This window comes from Puntigrus tetrazona, chromosome 16, assembly GCF_018831695.1.
Source record: "Puntigrus tetrazona isolate hp1 chromosome 16, ASM1883169v1, whole genome shotgun sequence".
Taxonomy (NCBI): domain Eukaryota; kingdom Metazoa; phylum Chordata; class Actinopteri; order Cypriniformes; family Cyprinidae; genus Puntigrus; species Puntigrus tetrazona.
The window spans coordinates 27,699,577-27,720,498 of NC_056714.1; the positions used below are offsets into that span (position 1 = coordinate 27,699,577).

The window sequence follows — 20,922 nt, forward strand, 5'->3', positions numbered from 1 at the left end:
TAATGTTGGGCTTCATAAAATCACTTATTGGTTTATTAAATATTGATATTGACTTTCCTGGAGAAGGTAGGGCCTTTATTTTCAATATATAACAACAAAGCCAGGAGCAGTTTGTAGTGAAGTATCTGTTAAAGTATAGAGTTAACTACAGAAAAACTATAGCAAGACTTTGAAGCTTTTTGTCCCGTGCTTCACTATGCAGTGTTTAGTAAAATCAAACATCATTAGTGTTTTTGGCGCCATCTGCCAGCACAATGTGCGTAACTACAACAATATTTATTTTTATTCATTGCAAAAAGTAAAGTATTTCAACCGTATTGTCACTACGTCATATGAAAATAAAATGCATATGTTTTGATTCAGTAACAGACTAAATTAATAGTAATAATAATTGTCAGAGATGGAGGCCACATGGATCAATATTTTGTATATGTAAAATAACTGGAAGCTTCACATGAAAGCTTCAAATTTGCAAAATAATATAGAAGCAAACATGCCTTCCTAAATCTTAAGCAAAGTAGGGTACTTTAAGTACTTGTGTATTTATATATATTGAATATTTTGCAATAAACCTGGGCTTTCCTCATGAAAAATCACATTACTTGAAATGACATAAAATATTCCTCCAACATTTTGTTTAGCTTAATTAGAAGTACTAAAATAACTAAAAGTAAAAGTAAAGTAACTAAAAATAAAAACTATAAAGACATGAAAAAAATTAACAAACAATAAAAAAACAAATAATGGCAAAACACAACAAAATTAGTAAAACCTGACCTAGAATTAATATGAAAGCAGCAAATATAATAATATATTTATTCAAAATATCAAGAAAAATATAATACCATACTAAAATAGCACTGGTATAAATCAATAGTTTTTTGATTAACATTATTTTCAGAGCTCTATGGGACGAAAGTTCTTAAATGTAACAATTTCCAATTACAATTTAACCTTTTTGTTTTGTAAGTTTGTTTATTTTCATGAGCACTTTAACCCCAATTTATTTACTGTACGGTAAAAATGAATGGAAATGCAATAAATCTTGAATGCAATAAATTATTATTATTATTATTTTTTTGTCCCAGACAGTAAAACGTGAGTCTTTGATTAGCTAACCTATGATTTCCTTCCAAAAAAACACATAATTTTTGTAGCGGCAGCATAAAATAGAATCACATTCTAACTTAAGGCCCTTTTGTGAGTGTTAAATGATGGATTGCTCCCTCTTTCCGCTCTTCAGTGATCTTAATGAGTGGATCTGGAGAGCTGATCACAGCACTCTGGCGCTCGTCGTCTGTATATTAACAGCAAAGGTTACTCACCCTCTATTTCTGCAGCCCTGGCCAGAAACTGCTGACTTACGTACAAAAGCAGTAATTTAATTAGACGTGGCTTTGAGTGCTATATGTGTCCACTTCAGAGAGTTAATAGCAATGAATGTCAACAATCGCTTGTAAGTCACGTTAATGCGAAACATCTCATACAAAACAGGAAAATGAAATTAGATTTATTATTAGGTATAATCTCGAAAAACAGCTAAATCAGTCAACAATGTACCTCAGTTGTATCTTGGCGGTGTTTAAGTTCAGCTTGAACCGACATGAATTTTTAAAGGGTTTATTTTAGTCTAACATCATGCGCACTCTGCTGTGCAAGACATGCATTCATTTCCTGAGACGTCTTGCCGTGGGCTTTTTTTATGGCCGATGAGGAACAGATACTGACAGCTATGCGTGTTATTATCATGCAGGCTAAATGGGGAAACGCTTTTCTTTGCGATACTATGCATTCGTATTACTACAGTTTTTATTACTTCAAAGCATTTTATTACTTCACAACATTAAGCACGGTTGCTGCCTAAACTGCGTTTAAAGGAACGCTTTCAAATAGACATTCAGCTACATTATAACATTAGGCTAACATGCGCAGTAATAAAGCACAAATAGTCAACAAATTTAGTTTGAAAACATGGCGGTTGAATTTACACAGTGTTTAATGCGTTTAAAGGAAAAGTTCACCCAAAGATGAAAATTGCAAAAAATGTGCTCACCCTCGGTTTGTTTCTTCATCAGAAGTTTTGCTTTGCATCCCTTGCTCGCCAATTGACTCTACAGTGAATGGGTGCCGTCAGAGTGACAGTCCAAAACAGCCGATATAAACATCACAATAATCCACATCACTCCAGTCCATCGGGTAACGTGCTGTAAAGCCAACTTAACTTTAACTTAACTATTTAACTTCAAACTATTGCTTCCAGCTAAAATATAAGTCCTGTATAATATTGCTTTCTCTGGTGAAAAAGTCATCTTGTCCTAGTGTCTTAGAGAAGTATGCACAGATCAGGCATTGTTTACAAGCAAAACCAGTCCAAAACAGTTCTAAACAGTTTTTTTTCATTTAAAATTTACATAAATGTACATAAAGGAAAAGAAATTGTTAAAATAATCTATTTTTAAATTTATTTAGTCAGATAGCTAATAGCTACCTGAACAAATGATTTTTTCAAGACATGATAATGAACAAAGCGATGCAGTTGCAAAATGTTAGCAACATGATAATAGCAATTATATGTTTATGTCAGGATCTACTCTGAATGCACACAGAGATTCACGTTCTTATGTTTCTCCCAGTAGTGACATTCTTCAGGAAAACTCGACAGAGCAAAGCTGTCCTTGTGGCGACTGGCGTGAACCAGAAACCCAGCTAACTGCTTCTCCAGAAGCTCCACGACAGCTTTGGGGTCTCCTTTCCTCGCAGGGCCTTCCATCATCTGCTTCACGCTCTCGTTGGACACGGGCTGAGGGTCGCTGCTGAAGGAGACCACCAGGTTGGTGTCATTTCCTTGAGATACTTCAAAGTAATTCTGTCCGGCCACGCACTGAAAGTTTTGTCCGGCTCTTAAGTTGCTAATTTTGCCCAAGTTGCTAATGACTCTGATGGACCAGCTCACCCAGTCGTACTTCTTCACCAGGAAGTCCAGCAGTTCTCTGGCCGTTTCCTGAAGGTTCTCATCTTCTTTCTCCTTCACAAGCCTCTTGATGTCCAGTTCAGCTTGCTCTGGAAAGCGTATCAACGCATCTTTCTATCATTTCCTTCATTTTCGTCTCAATTTCTTGGATCTTCGTGCCCCACTCTTGAATCTTCTCCTGCTCTGATTCCTCACCCTGAGTAAGGAAACAGTATCCCAGCAGAGCGATGATTCCCAAGCAGAGCAGCTCCTTCAGTCTGACGCAGAAATCTTCCAGGACTCTTCTGCTTTTGGCCTCGTATTGCTCCACAACATCCAGGATCGGTTCTCCAAATGTGCTGTTCCCCATCACAGCATCGTAAAGCACATTTAGGTTTTTCTCTCCTCCTGTTATGAGAAAATGCTCTAAGAACAAGCGTTTTTTGACTTCCTTATACTCAGGTTTAGCCTCCAGAATGTCTATGTATTTTCTAAACTGGTTTCGCAAATTTTCTTCCACAGAGAAGAACTGAGAATCCAACCGTCTCCTTCTGATCTCAGAGTCAATGTCCTGTAACTGACACGAGAGGACGTCTAATTTGCTCCTCACTACTAGAAACTGGTCTTTGACGTATGTGACCTCTTTGCTCTCCACGTTGTCAAGACCAGTCTCAAAACTGGAGCAGAAGCTTCAAAGAGGACATAGTCCCCGACAGCACTGGCCAGCACCTCGGCTCCTCTCTCGAACATCTCCATTACTGCTTCAATGGCCTCCTTCTTCTGGGCTACAACCCGCTCTAGTGGACTGGACATTTCTTTAAAAGCAAAACACACACACACACACACACACACAAACACAGTAATTTGACTTGAGGTAAATTTTAAATTATGTGATTTTAAAAGATAAAATTTTACATGATTTAAACACGTTTAAGAAGAAAACATGTTTTTATGTGAAACAATACACTTTCTCTTAATTTCTTTGTATAACCCACTAGTTTTGATAACTGATCATTATTATGCATGTGCATTTCTTTTTAATTCAAAATGCATAATACATAAGTTTTTTGGGAGTTTTTTTGGTTTCTAGTCAAATGTTTGTTCAGCTTCTTCAGATGAAATGAATCGACTGAATTCCACTGCACTTATTAAAAATAAATGTTCCAAAATAAAATAACGTTGTTCAGTAAAATAAAATAAAGTGTAATTTGTTAACATTAGTTGATCTGTCAACTAGCATGAACAAACAATAAATAATACATTTATTATGGTATTTATTAATATTTGTTAACATTAGTTTGCAAAAAATACAATCATTCGTTTTTTTAGTTCATGTTAGTTCACAGCACATTAACAAATTTTAACAAACATATTGCATTAGTAAATGCTAATATTTACTATTTACTAATATTAATAAGTGCTTTAGAATGATTTATTCTTAGTTCATGTTAATTAATGTTGTCAGTTAATGTTAACTAATGAACCTTACCGTAAAGTGTTACCTTAAAATCAAAAATTAATCACTTAGGCACTGAATCAGGTTCATTAAATGAATTAATCTATTTTGGTTTTTGTTCACGTAAATGCGAAATAACGTGATTTAATTGAGTTGGACAGAAAAAGTGTACAAAAATGTCAACTATTCAGACAAATTCATTTGTTCAGTTTTTTTTTACGGTGTCATAAGATGTTTTAAAAGGCCCAATGAATCCTTTTAATGCATATCTATCTATCTATCTATCTATCTATCTATCTATCTATCTATCTATCTATCTATCTATCTATCTATCTATCTATCTATCTATCTATCTATCTATCTATCTATCTATCTATCTATCTATCTATCTATCTATCTATCTATCTATCTATCTATCTATCTATCTATCTATCTATCTATCTATCTATCTATCTATCTATCTATTGTAGATATGGGTTACTGCTGTTATCATAAAATAAAATTACAATAATATATACAAAAGGCAGTCATAAATAATTGTGAGAGAATGTTTAAGGTTTGAATCTAAGATCACCCTTAAATGGTAAAAATGGCTTTTAAGGATAAACCATGCACAATAAGGATAAATATGGAGTGGAGTTGAGATAATAATAATGCATAATTTTAAAATAAGTTCCAATAAAACACATAATGGATCATTTAGTTCAGGACACACCTTGCTATTCTGTCTAAAGCTGTAATGCAGTCTGCCTCACATGAATGTCCTGATTATGCGCATCCTTGCCATCACATCATCATCTCTAGCAAAAACACACGTAAAACAGGTTTCTCACGCTTCTCGGGAAGAAGAGCTGCTGGAATGACCTCCAAGTTTTCAAATTAGTCCCACAGTTTCAGGTTCGACTCCAAGGAACAATGTCGTGATCGTATGCTCAGTGTGGAAAAGATGTGCGTGCGTGTGTGTGTGTGCGCGCGCGTGTGTGTCTACTGGAGAGAAAGACAGGGAGAGAGTTGCGCGCGCTGATAGGTTTGGGGTGGTTTTGGAAAGCTGTTAGTAACTGTCGGATCAATGTTTCGTATTTGACCGTGGCATATTTTTTTTATAGTTTGTTTACAGATGGATCCGTGATGTGCGGCTACGAGATCAATCTTTACGCGAGACCGTTTAATTGCGGTTTATTTTGCGTCGCGCGCAACATCTCACGCGCCACTGGATTAAAGTGAACGTGCGCAGATTTGGGATTTTCTCATCTCAATATCCCAAAGAAGGTATATTTCAAAGATTATTTCTATCAATGTATACTAGATAGTATGACATTATAGCCTGCTATTCTAGAGTAGCATTAAATGTATTTTATTTGACACGACACGATGCTCGTGTCTAACAGATTAATGCGTCAATGTGGTAAGATAGCTCAAGAGATATTTTTTAGGATATAGCCTACGGATGTGTTGTAGAAATACTTTATAAAAAATGGTGACGTTTTTAGCATAATTGCCCAGGAATTAATAAATTGCGCATCAAAGTTTATGGGGTAAATTGTCACAATTCGATCCTGCTGTTTTTTCGGTTGTATAAAATTATAGGCTACTGTATAAAGCAGCAACACACAAGATATGTATATAAGCAAGCAGGAGATAAAGAGACTATCAATGTGACAACATGCCCCAAAGTGAAAACTGACCTTGAGCACAGCATAGCTTCATCAGAGTGCATTTCAGAGTATAATAATTTTATTGCTTAAAAACATATAACCACTGCTAGATAAAAGCATGTGTGCATTAGATTTTCTTTTACTCAATATTATGATTTATATCATTATATAAAGCCTTTATGACAACTTGGTCTGTGGGTGAAGAAAGATAACATTGAATGTGATGCATTAAGGGCATTTTCACACCCTTGGCCTACTGTCCTATTATAATTATTATGCCTATTATTTCTTATAGTCATGTGTATTCAGCTGTAAGAGTTTTCATGCCAGAATTTCTTAACTTCGATCACAATGTATTTATTTCTATAGTGTGTATAAATCTTTTATGATATCTGGGCGATCTAGTCAGGATGAGTAGTTGCACAACCTCAAAAATGACGTTTAATCAGGAATGCATGCAAAAAGCTAATTATATTTAATAAATAAATGTAATAATTACAATAATAATCAAATATACTTATATCATTTATAGGAAGTGTCCTAAATTTTCCTAAATTTCAAAAACTACTTAAGTAATGTACTGTATGTATATATATATATATATATATATATATATATATATATATATATATATATATATATATATATATATATATATATATATATATATGTATGTATTTAAATACAATTTTACAACAAAAAGGTGTATTGCATTTCATTATGTTTAGTAATAAACATAGTTACCTAATTTATACCAAGCAATTTGTCTGTAAACCGTCGCACCTTATAAACATATTAAACAAAACGCTATTAGACACTGTTGCTCACCGTGACTGACTTAAACTGCGTGTCTTGAAATTAAATCAAGAGTATGCGTATTCCTAATATCTTTATTCATAACACCGCACAGTACATTAGACAGTGTTACATATAAATATGCCAGTGACATTCTAGAGAGATAGAGATTCAGGAGAAAGTATTTCAAGGCTACATGGCATTCGAGGTTTGAAATATTAGTTTGCATAAACATAAATGATTATTTTAATTTTTGGTTGGGCACATTGAGACTGAATGCATAATTAAAAAAAATAATAATACAGTATATTACAGTTCCATATAACATTTGTTTCAAAAGTGCAGTTATTTGCAGAAAAACAGTAGGAATGGGTTAACAGGCTGTTCGGGGGGTTTGCAAGGTAGCTGCTACATTATAGACAGACAACTACACTGCAAAAAAATGATTTTCCAGCTTAGATTTTTTTTGCCGTTTTCAGCCAAAATATCTAAAATTAAGTGAGTTTTTGCTTAGAACAAGCAAAATAGTCTTCTCAAACAGAAAACAAGATTGTTTTGCTTACCCCATTGTCAGATTATTGCTTGTTTCGAGCAAAAACGTACTTAATTTTGACTGAAAACTAGACTATAATATTTACTTGTCTAGAAATCATTCATTATGTAAGAATATATTTGGCTGAAAACAAAAACCTAAGCTAGAATTAGTATTTTGTTTGCAGTGATAGTGAATGGATAAGACAACTACGGACAGCAGTTACTATGACAGGTGAAATAGAACATAAAAAGGTAAAAAAGAGACGTTGTGGAAAAGGTCACATGAGGCAGAATCACTCATAACTTTTTAACACTTCTGACATCTTTCTGGCCACGTCTGTCATTTTCTTTTCCCACTCGATGCGCAGAGCTTCTTCATCATCCCCGACGATGGCAGCGTAACTCATCAGAGCAATGAGGCCGATGCAGAACAGGTACGTGAGTCGAGTGCAGAGGTTTTCCATGACGCGCTGGTCACCCTGCGAGTGCTTCATGTAGAGCGTCTAGGATGGGCTGACTGAAGAGCTTGGTCTCGCCTAACACCCCGCCGTACAGCGTGTACAAGTTCTGGTCACACTGATTGACCACAAAGCTCATCTCGAACTCTTTCTTGCGCTGTTCATGTGCCCCGACACCTCCACTGTGTCCATGAATTTGGAGAACTGATTACGGATGTTTTTCTTCTCTCACGCGACAGTACAGGCCATCCACGGTCTCCTTCGGATCTGAAGCAAGACGTTCTGGTTCTGCTGTGAGATTTCGTCGATTGCTCGATTCACGCTGCCGAACTCGCGCTTGAGTTTCTGGATGTCCTCGTCGTCCACGTGGTGCAGCACCACTCGGATGAGAGATCCAGCCACGCCGAAGATGGGATTGACCACCGCTGCTGCGGACGAGATGGTGGCCACGCATTCCAGAACCTTCACCAGACCCCTCTTCAGCTTCTCTTGGTCTTCTAAGATCTCATTTTCAGCCATTGTGTGCGGAGGAAAGAGCCTTTCCCAGTGATGTTTACCTGAAGAAGAAACTGAAGATACGAAGGCACACAATATTATCACCTAAAATGTGGTAACCTATTTATTTATATATAAATTGTACTTTTTTTTAACCTGTTGCCATCTCTTTACAGCAAGTTGTTTCATTCTAGAATGAACGAATCAGCTTAATTAAAATAGACGCGTCATTAAGTAGGCCTTACTGTTTTAAACAAATGGATTGAATGTGTAATTAATGAATGAATAATAAAATAAGCATTCGCTTATTTTGTTCCAGTTTGTTTTTTAACAAATCTTTTAGTGGAATGATTCGGTGATTTGCTAAAAAAAAAAAAAAAAAAAAAAAAACATTTGGTTCGATTGAATGGATCAGCTGGATACAGATAGACATCTTTTTTTTATTGATAAGTAAATGTTTTTGAACAAATGGAAGAATTAATCATTCACCAAAATGATGCCATCATAAAAATTTTAATTGCTTAACTGGTTATAATGGGACTTGTTTTTTTTTTATGGAATCTGTACTGGACCCTGTTGTTCTCTGATAGGAGTTGGTCATCTTCTACTGATATACTAATGGAATATGTCCCAAAATACTAGTTTCAATTATTAAAAATTTATGGTTTGTGATGTTTGTTATAGTATTTTGAAGTGGAAATGAAGTGGAAATAATTTACAGTTCTATTGTAATCTACAGTTCTCTTTTTTCTTTGTTTCCTTTGTTTTGAACAAATTGGCTTATTGCATGATTCTGTGACTCCTTCATATATACAATTGCTTGTTTATCTATAAAGCCCTCAAAGCCTTTTAATGGATTCAAATGGGTGATAGTCGTTACACTTATAACGTGTGTATATTCGTAATAAAACTTGGGTGAATTAAATCCTCCCGTAGCGACTCAATTTTGTACGATAAATATCAATATTTCAAACTTAACAAGCACTTTTCTCTCACGTCCGCTGTCTGTGAAAAGCGGAAGCAGTCCCGGCGGACGTATGCGTCGCGCGTGCGCCTCTGGGAAATGTAGTTTCAAAGAAAACAACGTTTCCTTACTTTAGCAAAGGAAAGCCAGTCTTTGCGAAAAAAAATTCTTTACAAATCCTTGGTCTGTGCTTCTAATTCATGACCGACGTTTTGTTTTGTTCTCTCTCAGTGTTCACTAATCTCTAATCACGCGAATCCTACGTCTTAAATCATCCGTTGGGACTGCTTCCGGTTTTCACAGGCAGCAGACGTGAGAAAAAAGTGCTCATTAAGTTTAAAATGTTGATATTTATCGTACAAAAACGCCCCAAATTACGAACGCGGAAGTGGTTCTCACCCGTTTAAACCCACTCAAAGGTTTGGAGGTGTCTGGACGGTTTTTATTATAACTCTGATTGGATTCGTCTGAAAGAAAGAAGTCAAATACGCACAGGATGCTTCAAAGAGGAGTAAAAGACAGGATAAGTTTCATTTTGAAATGAACTATCCCTTTAACTTGAATAGCAAAAGATCTTGCGTCACTTTATAGACTATAACTAAACTAAACTAACTTTATTGTAAGACTCAGGACTGTCTTTTTTTTTAAATATCCTTCCTGTATTTCATGTAAATTATTCTCATAAAAAATTATGTTTCATTTTACAGAGTGCTGGATGTTAGTTTGCAGCTCTGGGATCAAGACATTTACAACTTTATCAAGCCAAAAAAAACACATCAACACAAAACCTCCTGTGTCTTCTCAAGCAATGTGAGTATTTGAGCAGATGACTTCAGTCAGATGCTGTCTGTCTGTTATAGCTCCTCTAGCTGCTGCTTAGTATTTCCTTGTTCGTGCTGAGAGTCACATCCTCTTTCTGTCATTTTCAAATTTTAACAAACAACTCCTAAAAAAAATCTGCACATTGGCTTTTGCCTGACTAACGCTATTTAGTTGCCTGTGAGGAATATTTCTATTCTTACCTCTTCAGTTTGCTACCTCCCTTGACTGCTGCTTCTTCCCAGCAGCCACTGCAGGACGGGCAGTTTCATCTGAGCTCACTGTGGAGGGGTGAACACATGGGATATACCATTATATTACAGGGTCTAGTAAATGAAACAGATTTTCTCATTCATTGACCTTCAAACTGTCTTGATGCAATTAATCTGTTTATTAATGTCATGAAAATCTATCTATCTATCTATCTATCTATCTATCTATCTATCTATCTATCTATCTATCTATCTATCTATCTATCTATCTATCTATCTATCTATCTGTCCATCCATCCGTCTATCCATTCACCATTCATCTTATACATTAAGTGTATAATATGCTCCAGATGTCATGTGATCATTCACACTATGAAGGGATGTATATTTTCTCTAGATGTTACAGTGGAAATTTTTGATTTCTCTAAAGGTAGATAAATGCCAGATGTACGTAGCCTTCCTAAAACTTATAGTTCCTGTTCTCCTATTTGTTCACCAAAGCACAGACATGATGAGGAAGTAGTTGTCAGCACTATGTCACAGACTGCATAGTCGGAGTACAGAGAGACGTCTTCTTTTTTCGATTATTTTGATGGACAACGCTGCATAAGTGCAGTTTGTCAAGTGGGACTCTAGATTCTCTGCTGTTATTGTTGGAAAAATTATTCTCTCCAGATTGAATGAGGTTACAGTACTCGTAAAAAATGGATTAAAGTGAATGTAAATGGCGTTTCAAATTGGAGACGCTGCAGTCGGATTACAGTAAAGACACAGACGACAGTTGAAAAAGTAAGAGACTAAACTTTTTTTTAGATTTTATTCTTAGCTGGTTTCAATGCAGAACGTCTCATTTTCATTCAGTTTAAGTTGAAGTACAAAATGAACTAAAAGTAATAAATAAAACATGCTATATAAAATAAATACTATCATTGTTTTAAAACCAATTGACAGTATGATAAAATTACTAAATTACTAAAAAACAAAAATGTAATAACACAAAATATAAAACTAAAATCTAATCCTAAATATAAAACTACTCTCTAAAGATTCTTAAAATAGTGCTCAATGTACTGTATTAATATATTAATATGGAGAAATTTTGTGTGTGTGTGTTTTATATATATATATATATATATATATATATACATATATACATATATACATATACATATATATATATATATATATTTATTTTTATATATATATATATATATATATATATATATATATATATACAGGTGTTTTACTTGTATTTTGAATTTTACACTACTAATCAAAATTGTTCATCAAAATGTCTGTAATAGAGTAACAGAATATATCCTGGCATAAAATGATATTCAATATATGGGTTATATGTGTGTAATACCTTAATTTTCTAAACTAGTGGCTGTAGGAAATGACCTTTAGAAAGTCATTTCTGTTAGATTTCTAAGATCAGAAACTGTGATAGAGTATGCTTTAGTATGGTCTGGTGGTTTATGTGTGCCTGTAGCCACAAGATGTCACTTCAGCTCATAATTAATGGTGTGCTCTTAGTAAATACTTTCGATGATAAGCATGATTTCCGATATACTGTATGTGATGAGGACCAGAGGGGTCAGTGAAAATCAGGCTGTCCTGGTTTGCCCCTTTAACTTAAAAACAAAAAGTTAAAAAGCTGGTTTTGTGGTTAATTTGTTTCATAATTAACATGGCAGATTAGGTTTCCTTTTGATATGCACTTGACCGACACGGCAGATTTCAAGTTTTTCTTGGCTTTGTATTTTTCGAAACAGATGTTTAATATAAAGTTCACTGCTGTGTCTTTTAGATCACATAACCAGCCTGCAACTGAGTTTTGCAATTTGACTTCAATAATAAAAGTAATAGTACTAATAATGATTTTTTTTATATAGCACTTTGCCAGCTGTTTTTGTGCTTTAGTACTGTTGTATTACTAGATCTGTCTAATAACGGTCTTCAGGCAACCTGCCGCTCTGCACATTAAGTCCGTTCTTTAGACTCAAGAGATCAATACACGTCTAGATCACAGGAAGCAGGCAAATGTTCAGTGGCTTGTTGGAGGCTCTATATGGATTGCAGTCCATTTCACCTAAGCGAGTTTTTTGATGCTCTTAAAAACAACGGATGAAACCTCAATCCCCAAACCCTTCACCCCAAGACCGATTAACAGAGAGCAGCACTCTCCAGTCTTTGTGCTGTGAAGCCGCTTGTGTTTTATGTTTTGAGCAGGTTTTATTCAGTTTCTCATGTGACTTTGGTTCTAGACCAGAATTATAATCGTAAACTAAACTATAAAACTGTTTGTGCTAATTGAAATAAAGCGGATATAAAAATAAATATCAGATGAATTACTGTAAATAAATTAAAATAAAAAATGCTGCATTATAAAGAAGCATTATAATAAAAAATTAAATAAAATAGAAGTAAATAAAATTATGAAAAAATAACTCATATAAAAGTGACATAAAATAAATTAAACCTGTAAATAATGATATTAAAAAAAAAAACAAATCAAAATGACAACATAAAATATAAAAAGTACTATAAAATATAATAAATACAAATACTATGTACACAGTTATAAAGAATTAGTCCAAAAAAATTCAAAATCTGTCATATATATAATAACATTTTAAAAAATCTTTCTTTCTCTCTCTCTCTCTCTCTCTCTCTCTCTCTCTCTCTATATATATATATATATATATATATATATATATATATATATATATATATATATATACATATATACATATATGTATACATACATGTGTATATATATGTGTGTGTGTGTGTGTGTGTGTGTGTGTGTGTGTGTGTGTATATCTTTCAGAATTTGGCTGTAAATAAATTCTACATCTTTTTAATTATATTTTTCAATTTACTAAAATGTATAGATATTGTTCTTGTATTTTGAGCACAATGATTATGTCAATTTGAATATACAAGAATCAGAAAACTGTTGACATTGGTAATATCCAGACTTAGTCTGCCTTATTCTTTGATTGCATAAGAAAAACATTTAGCCCAACAGAGTTATCTGAAACATAAGTCTAGCGAAACACACAAAGGAATATTTTTGGAATTTTGTGTGAAAAGCAAAAGCCTGCTGTCAACACAGTATTACTGCTGGTGATGCATGTGCACAAATACTGTTGACCTTCAGAAAAGTCAGAGAAGAGAGAAACACGGAGAACAGCATTACACTGCGAGACTCACACACAGTGTGTGAAATGAGAGCGAGTGCAGATGGAGCCAAAACAAGATCAATATACCGATTAGAACTGTAATACGCTAATGGTTTAGTGAACGAGTGGACAGAAATAAACCCATGAGCATAATTAGAGTGTCATTTACCTCCGCTCCCAAAGACCGAAACTGACACTTTATTTTCTTTAAATCAACTTCCATTTATTAAAATGACATTTTCATGCATCCCCAACAAATATGACTTAAACTTAGCCTGCTGACATAACTAAACATTTAATAATCATTTAATACTAGAATAATAATAGCAATTGCTTCATGCAAAATACAACGTTGCTGCATTCCTAACAGAAAATGGGGAAAAAAACGAACAATGTGGCATTAAATTCTTTATGATTGAATGAATTGTACATAATTTCAATTTAAATGTGCTGCATGTAAAATTTCAACTCTATTAAAGCCTAAAAATAGCAGAATGTGTTTGCAGATATTTAGGAAACATGCTAAGTTAAAATACTTATTCTTATTACTGTTATTCTTCTCTGTTTTGGTTTGTGTAACCCCCACTGTCAGTTTAACCCAATCGTTTTTTTGCATCCCGGGTTGCCTGTTGTTGGAAAACAGACGTATTTCATTTCAGTCGTTGAAGCTGGCAAACAAAGGGCTCTGAGCGGGAATCTGGCAACCGCGTGCGTGTGCGTCAAATCCGGATGAATAAAAGTAGATTTTTTTTTCTTCCGTTTTATTTTTCGATAACTTTAATAACCCTGGTGTGCACAGTTTCGCCAAACATATTTCAGTTTCTCTGCACTGTGTTTGAGGGGCATGGCCATGGTCTCATGAATATTTAATTATGGTGTCCATGGCAAGATATTGACTACCATTAATAGTTGTTGCTGATCATGAATGATGGTTATAGGTTTGTTTACAGTTCTGTTTTGAGTTATGTTATGCTGGTTTATTTCAGATCATCATGATTGAGATGTCATGCTAAAATTGTTTTAGGAATACCGAATGCGAGATGGTCTTTGGTTTGCACAAAAGTTTATTTGCAGAATCATACAAGATTAATAGCAAGGTATTTTGCAAAGGCTTTATGAGCACAGTCAGACACATCAGACGGATGAATCCAGTGTGGAGGCTGAGGGTGAGCTGGTGTGTGTCACAGTACAAATGTTTTAATGCTTTTATCAGATCAGGCCACTTAAGGCCAGGAAGCCGGTCGATGGTCCACTCTGACCAAAAGGTAATGTCATTAGCTCAGGCCGTGATTGGCAGATGCAGCCAGAGCGAGGTATCCTGGGACTGATCCAGCGCCTCGGCACTACTGTAATGCTGAGATTCATAAAATCTTTCATTTATATATTAAATATTGATATTGACTGATGCCCTTTCCTGGAGATGGTTGCGGTTTCGTTTGCCTTTATTTAAAATTTTAGAAGGATCAACCCTTTTCAGAGATGGAAGCCACATGGATCAATACAGCTCCAACCAGGACAGAAGCCTCAACCGCTAATGAATACAGGCTGAGCCGTACATGCATTTCCATTTAGACTCTGAAAATGGAGCATACAACTTAAAATATTCCAGGATGAACATGAAATGGCTGGCCACCTTCATAAACAAAAAACAAATAAATAAATGATGCATGAAAGAAAGTGATTAATGAATTATTCATCTTTTTCGCTTCAGAAAAAAAAAAAAAGATATTTAAAAAAATAAGAAACTTGAAAACTTTATGTGTTTTTTTTTTCAGAATGGCGTTTTTGAAAGGGGATTGATTCTGTGACATCTATGGATGTTTTTAGGCATAAAAATGCCTTTTTTAAAACTATTACCTGTAAAAAGCTGCAATTTCTATGACTTTATAAAAGGTACTTTGATTATTTGGTTTTGTCCTAAATCAAAAAACGTACTGACATATAAACAGAACAGTCATATTGGATTATGTGTGTAGGGGTTAAAGGTCATCACCCATGGTGGTGTGGTTGTAAGGTCATAACTTGAATGGCTTTTAATGATCTTGCACCTAAGATCAGTTGGGCCTCCAATAATAGCAGTGGCTATTTACACTAACTCCACCCACCAACGTGTGATTGGGATAGTCATGATTGTAAAAGACGGCCATGTGATATAACTCCAATTGCGCAGATGGTAAAATATATGTGTGTGGTCTTGTTTTTGATGAGATCGACCTGGGTTAAATTGTTTTTCTCCCTTTTTGCATTTCAAATCACAACAGAAAAGCACTTATTTTCAATAAAAAAGAGGGAATAATCAAAAGTTAAAAATTAACTATTGGGTAGGGTTAGGGTGTAGGGAGGGCTTTATTGTCCCAATAAGGGTGTTAAACTGTGGAATTTATTTAATAATTTGAATTAAAATGAACATTTACACTCGAGATGCATTCTGTTTTATAATGCACTTCAACTATAAGTAGCAGAAATAGCAGAAAATGCTTTTTGCACTTAGTGTAAATAGCATAGCACTAAATAGTGCAAATAGCCCCTGCCTTTTAATATTACTTTGATTTTATTTCAAACAATATGCATTAAAATCTCATTAACTCACACAGAATGGAATACAAAAATGCAGTGGAAATGGATCGTCCCTCCTGACTGTTAAATGATGGATTGTTCCTTCACTCCGCACCTCAGTGATTTTAATGACTGGATCCGGAGAGCTGATCACAGCACTTCAGAGCTCTTCAGCTTCATATTAACAAAGTGAGACGTTACTCACCATGTTTCTGCAGCCCATGGCCGGAAAATGCTGACTTGTGTACTAAAAGAATCATTTAATTAAATGTGGCTTTGGAGTGGTATATCATGGCAATGGGTGTCAGATATTGAAACTATTTCTTGCAAACGTTTGGTCCTCTTTTTTACTTTTACTGAAAGCTCAGTTTGTGTGGACCGCTGAGACAAGACAAAAAGACTGAGATGTGTTCATTGCCTTTTTCATGGTTGGTAGGGCATTTTTATTCTGTCGGCACTATGTAGGTCATTCACTCACAAAGGCCAAATTGCCAGTCCTGGCACAAGTCTAATACAGTGTACTTGGTCCAAAACACATTTTTCCTACTTTCAACCATTGCACAGAATGTTTTATACATGATATATTTAAAGCGGTAGTTTTCAACCTTTTCGTCAAGGCCACACCGTTGTCCACAACAACATTAGAAAGCCCCTAAACCTTTCCGTTTTTCTTTGGAGAAAGATTGAACAAAAAATAAATACAAATAAATAAATAAATTTTACTTGTATATTTTATGCCATTTTAAGTTAATTAAGTTACAATATTTATGCCAATTTTCATTGGTTTTAAAGGTATAGAAACTATCATTTTAAAATATTTTAATATATATAATGTATATTGTTTAGGTCCCCCAGTGGGCCCTGGATCCCTAGTTAAGAATTCTTGGTTTCTTAAAGCATGATTTTAGACAGTTACATTAAACTTTGTAACATAAAATAATATTAGATGGATATAATTGCTCATACAAGTGCATACACAGAGGAGCTGGTTATTAAACTGGTTAGTCAGATCACTTTGGTTTTAGTTTAAAACAATGAAAAGAAAAAGGACAATAAATGCAGTTTTTGTTAGAGACAATAAGCTGAATAAATACTGTATTTTAAGACATAAGTCGTGGATGCAATAAAATGCAGTTATAGTAGATTTTTATCAGGATCTACTCTGAATGCACACAGAGATTCACGTTCTTATGTTTCTCCCAGTAGTGACATTCTTCAGGAAAACTCGACAGAGCAAAGCTGTCCTTGTGGCGACTGACGGCGTGAACCAGAAACCCAGCTAACTGCTTCTCCAGAAGCTCCACGACAGCTTTGGGGTCTCCTTTCCTCGCAGGGCCTTCCATCATCTGCTTCACGCTCTCGTCGGACACGGGCTGAGGGTCGCTGCTGAAGGAGACCACCAGGTTGGTGTCATTTCCTTGAGATACTTCAAAGTAATTCTGTCCGGCCACACACTGAAAGTTTTGTCCGGCTCTTAAGTTGCTAATTTTGCCCAAGTTGCTAATGACTCTGATGGACCAGCTCACCCAGTCGTACTTCTTCACCAGGAAGTCCAGCAGTTCTCTGGCCGTTTCCTGAAGGTTCTCATCTTCTTTCTCCTTCACAAGCCTCTTGATGTCCAGTTCAGCTTGCTCTGGAAACGAATCAACGCATCTTTCTATCATTTCCTTCATTTTCGTCTCAATTTCTTGGATCTTCGTGCCCCACTCTTGAATCTTCTCCTGCTCTGATTCCTCACCCTGAGTAAGGAAACAGTATCCCAGCAGAGCGATGATTCCCAAGCAGAGCAGCTCCTTCAGTCTGACGCAGAAATCTTCCAGGACTCTTCTGCTTTTGGCCTCGTATTGCTCCACAACATCCAGGATCGGTTCTCCAAATGTGCTATTCCCCATTAAAGCATTGTAAAGCATGTAAAGGTTTTCTCTCCTCCTGTTTTGGGAAAATGCTGCAAGAACATGCGCCTTCTAACCTCTTTGTACTCAGGTTTAGCCTCCAGAATGTCTATGTATTTTCTAAACTGGTTGCATATGTTTTCTTCCACAGAGAAGAACTGAGAATCCACACTGCCCTTTTTAATTTCACAGTTGATGTCTTCAATTTGAGATGAGAGGACGTCTAATTTGCTCCTCACTACTAGAAACTGGTCTTTGACGTATGTGACCTCTTTGCTCTCCACGTTGTCCAAGACCAGTCTCAAAACTGGAGCAGAAGCTTCAAAAAGAGGACATAGTCCCCCGACAGCGCTGGCCAGCACCTCGGCTCCTCTCTCAAACATCTCCATTACTGCTTCAATGGCCTCCTTCTTCTGGGCTACAACCCGCTCTAGTGGACTGGACATTTCTGAAAATAAACCAAACAAAAAAAAAAAAAAAGCCTTAGTTTCTGGTATTGTTAAAATAAGATAAAAGTTCTCTTTGCACAACTGGTCTGTTTTAATTCAAGTTGCATAATGTAAAATAAATATTGCAAATGCAGTTTAATTACTCAGAGATTGTTCCTTCATAAGATCAGAATACTCTTCGCTTAAAAATTAAAGGTCTCCATTTTTGCTTCATTTTCTTATTGTTGGGACAAAAACTTAGAAGTGCGCTTATAATTCTGAAAATGTTTTGATGTAAGTATATTTGTATGAACGATTATATGTTTTCATCACAGCCAAAGGCATTAAGCATGCATGAAACTCATCGCGTTGCTAATTTTACGCGATGGCCAACTGTGCCATCAGCATTTTCTTCCATTTTAAATCTGCACGTTAATGTTCATGAGAAAAAAAATCCACGTTAAACCAAGTCCGGGCACATTGCAAACCTCTAAATAATCACATTCAGAGCACACTTAAAACGACTTGAGCTTAAAATTGTATCACGTAGATACGGCACCACTGTGTGTGCCATCTTCTGTTCCGTAAAGGACACACCTCGAAAAGCGTTTTAACGCGCAGTCTCCCTCACAAGTATCCCACATGCGCATCACAGCAATTTACCCAGCAGAAAATATTGCAAACAGGTTTCTCACGTCTGGCAGGTTGAAGAGCTGCTGTCCGAAATTCGGGTTTCCCTCAGGTATCGGCTCAAGGAGGATATTTGTGACGATCTGACTGAGCGTGAAATGAAAGGAGAGGCGGTGTGCGCGCGCGACAGCCAGGGAGTTGCGCGCGCTGAGAATGCGTTAGGATGATTTTGGGTTGGAAAGCACTTGGCAACAGCCGGATAGATGTCTTGTTTAGACGTGCTTGGCTGTACCTTATGCCTTATTTGTAAAACGACAACACGTAGAAGTGATTCGAACTGCTTTAGAGAGAAGTAGCGCGTAATGTTTGTTCGTCAAGAGGAATAGTGCGCGCAATGCGCAACATGGAGCAGCGCCGATGGATCGCAAGAAACATGCGCAGATATTTTCCACATAGTGATGGCAGGTATTTTAACACACCACTGCTGTATCTGAAGTGCTTAACGAGTTTTATATTGCAGCATGTTGTCATATAAAAATAATATATGCCACCTTAAATCCTATTCGTAGCTATTCTGTGCTTCTCGTTCTCTTCTCCGAGCGCGTGCTGATGAAGGAGAGTGCAGATGCATATATTGTGAAATAATAGCTTAGGAAAAACAAAGTCACATGCGTCACTGTATTTAAACCTACATACAAATCAAGTGGTGGTTATACATTTATTTTCAATAGCTTATTTGTAGATTGTCAGAAAATGAGTCAGGTGTGACCTTGTGTGTAAATGCGTCAGAGACGGCTGACACGGCTGAACATGATGACTTATTCCCGAGAGACCCGACAGAGGACGTGTTTGCATTTTAATGTTTTTCAGCCTCTACTGTATGGTCTGTAAGAAACGTCTACTTTAAATCTTCAGTAGGCCCATTAGATTACGTCATATTCTGATTCTTGTGTTTGGGGTGGGGGGTTAAATAGCATTTTCATATTTTAGCTACTGCCTTTTGAGTCTGAAGTTTAAAATAAACTGTTTTCCCACGATCAGATAAACTCTCTAATATTAGTGCATTGTGTAGGTATTACAAAAATCACGCAAATTCCATTATTACAATAAAACCAAAGCGCCTACGTTCAGTTTAATTGAAATATTTTTTTCTATCTATCTATCTATCTATCTATCTATCTATCTATCTATCTATCTATCTATCTATCTATCTATCTATCTATCTGCACTTTGTCTTTTCCTAAATGAAAAACTAAAGCATTGCAATTTTGTTTTTGTGGATCACAACTTCTCCGGAAAAGCTTTAACATATTTATTGTTCTTTCAGAATCGAGTCCGTATGATTCTCCGACTCGAGTCTTCGCAGACGTTTCTGGCCGATGTCGTGAAATGTCGCAGAACAAGACTCAAGATCCGTCTTCTGCGATGTTACGAGGGGTAAAGTAAAACTCATTACCGTTTGTGTTCTCTTAAATCAAATGTAAATGTTTTGCACGACAGGAAAACGAAGCTAAAGAAGCCTAGAAATTTCCCCAGTACTACTTAAGTTTGACCTTGAATATTTTTTTGGAGGAAAATGTATTGTTTGTGCGAGAGATCGTCGCTTTGCACGAGGTCCAGCTAGCCCCTGCTGGTAGATGCTGTAACGACACCATTAATTAACTTATTTAACGACATGTTTGTAAGAAACGTCTTTCTGGAAAAGGCAGAAACTTAACAAAGCACTTGTGAAAATTAGGCTAGCCTTTTTCGTACAGTGTATGCCATTGCAAAACTATCCCTCGCAGGCTCATTTTAGCGTCTAACCTGCTTAAATTCTGTTGTGTAGGCAAAATAATTAATTATAACCTAAACATTTTTTTCTAGCAACACAATTTTTATATAGCACAG

At 35.7% G+C, this 20,922-nt stretch overlaps 2 long non-coding RNA genes and 3 pseudogenes across 3 annotated transcripts in view; 2 read left to right on the plus strand and 3 right to left on the minus strand.

Annotated features, from left to right (window-relative positions):
- Positions 1 to 1,494: 1,494 nt before the first annotated feature.
- LOC122360549 lies at positions 1,495 to 5,248 on the minus strand (annotated as a pseudogene).
- A 1,689-nt stretch (positions 5,249 to 6,937) lies between these two features.
- Positions 6,938 to 8,452, minus strand: LOC122360551 (annotated as a pseudogene).
- Positions 8,453 to 10,476: 2,024 nt separating this feature from the next.
- Positions 10,477 to 18,257, plus strand: LOC122360554. Of its 2 annotated transcripts, none has more exons than XR_006252816.1 (3): positions 10,477 to 11,127; positions 17,286 to 17,485; positions 18,126 to 18,257. It is a non-coding gene; the product is annotated as an uncharacterized LOC122360554 (long non-coding RNA). The 2 variants fall into 2 exon arrangements; XR_006252815.1 differs by lacking the exon at positions 18,126 to 18,257 and adding an exon at positions 17,630 to 17,767 and having other exon boundaries at positions 10,478 to 11,127.
- LOC122360548 lies at positions 16,806 to 19,217 on the minus strand (annotated as a pseudogene).
- A 142-nt stretch (positions 19,218 to 19,359) lies between these two features.
- Positions 19,360 to 20,922, plus strand: part of LOC122360553 — an 11,601-nt gene continuing 10,038 nt past the window's right edge. The window contains exons 1-2 of the long non-coding RNA XR_006252814.1: positions 19,360 to 19,497; positions 20,360 to 20,469. This is a non-coding gene — a long non-coding RNA (uncharacterized LOC122360553). The remainder of the gene's footprint in view (positions 19,498 to 20,359; positions 20,470 to 20,922) is intronic.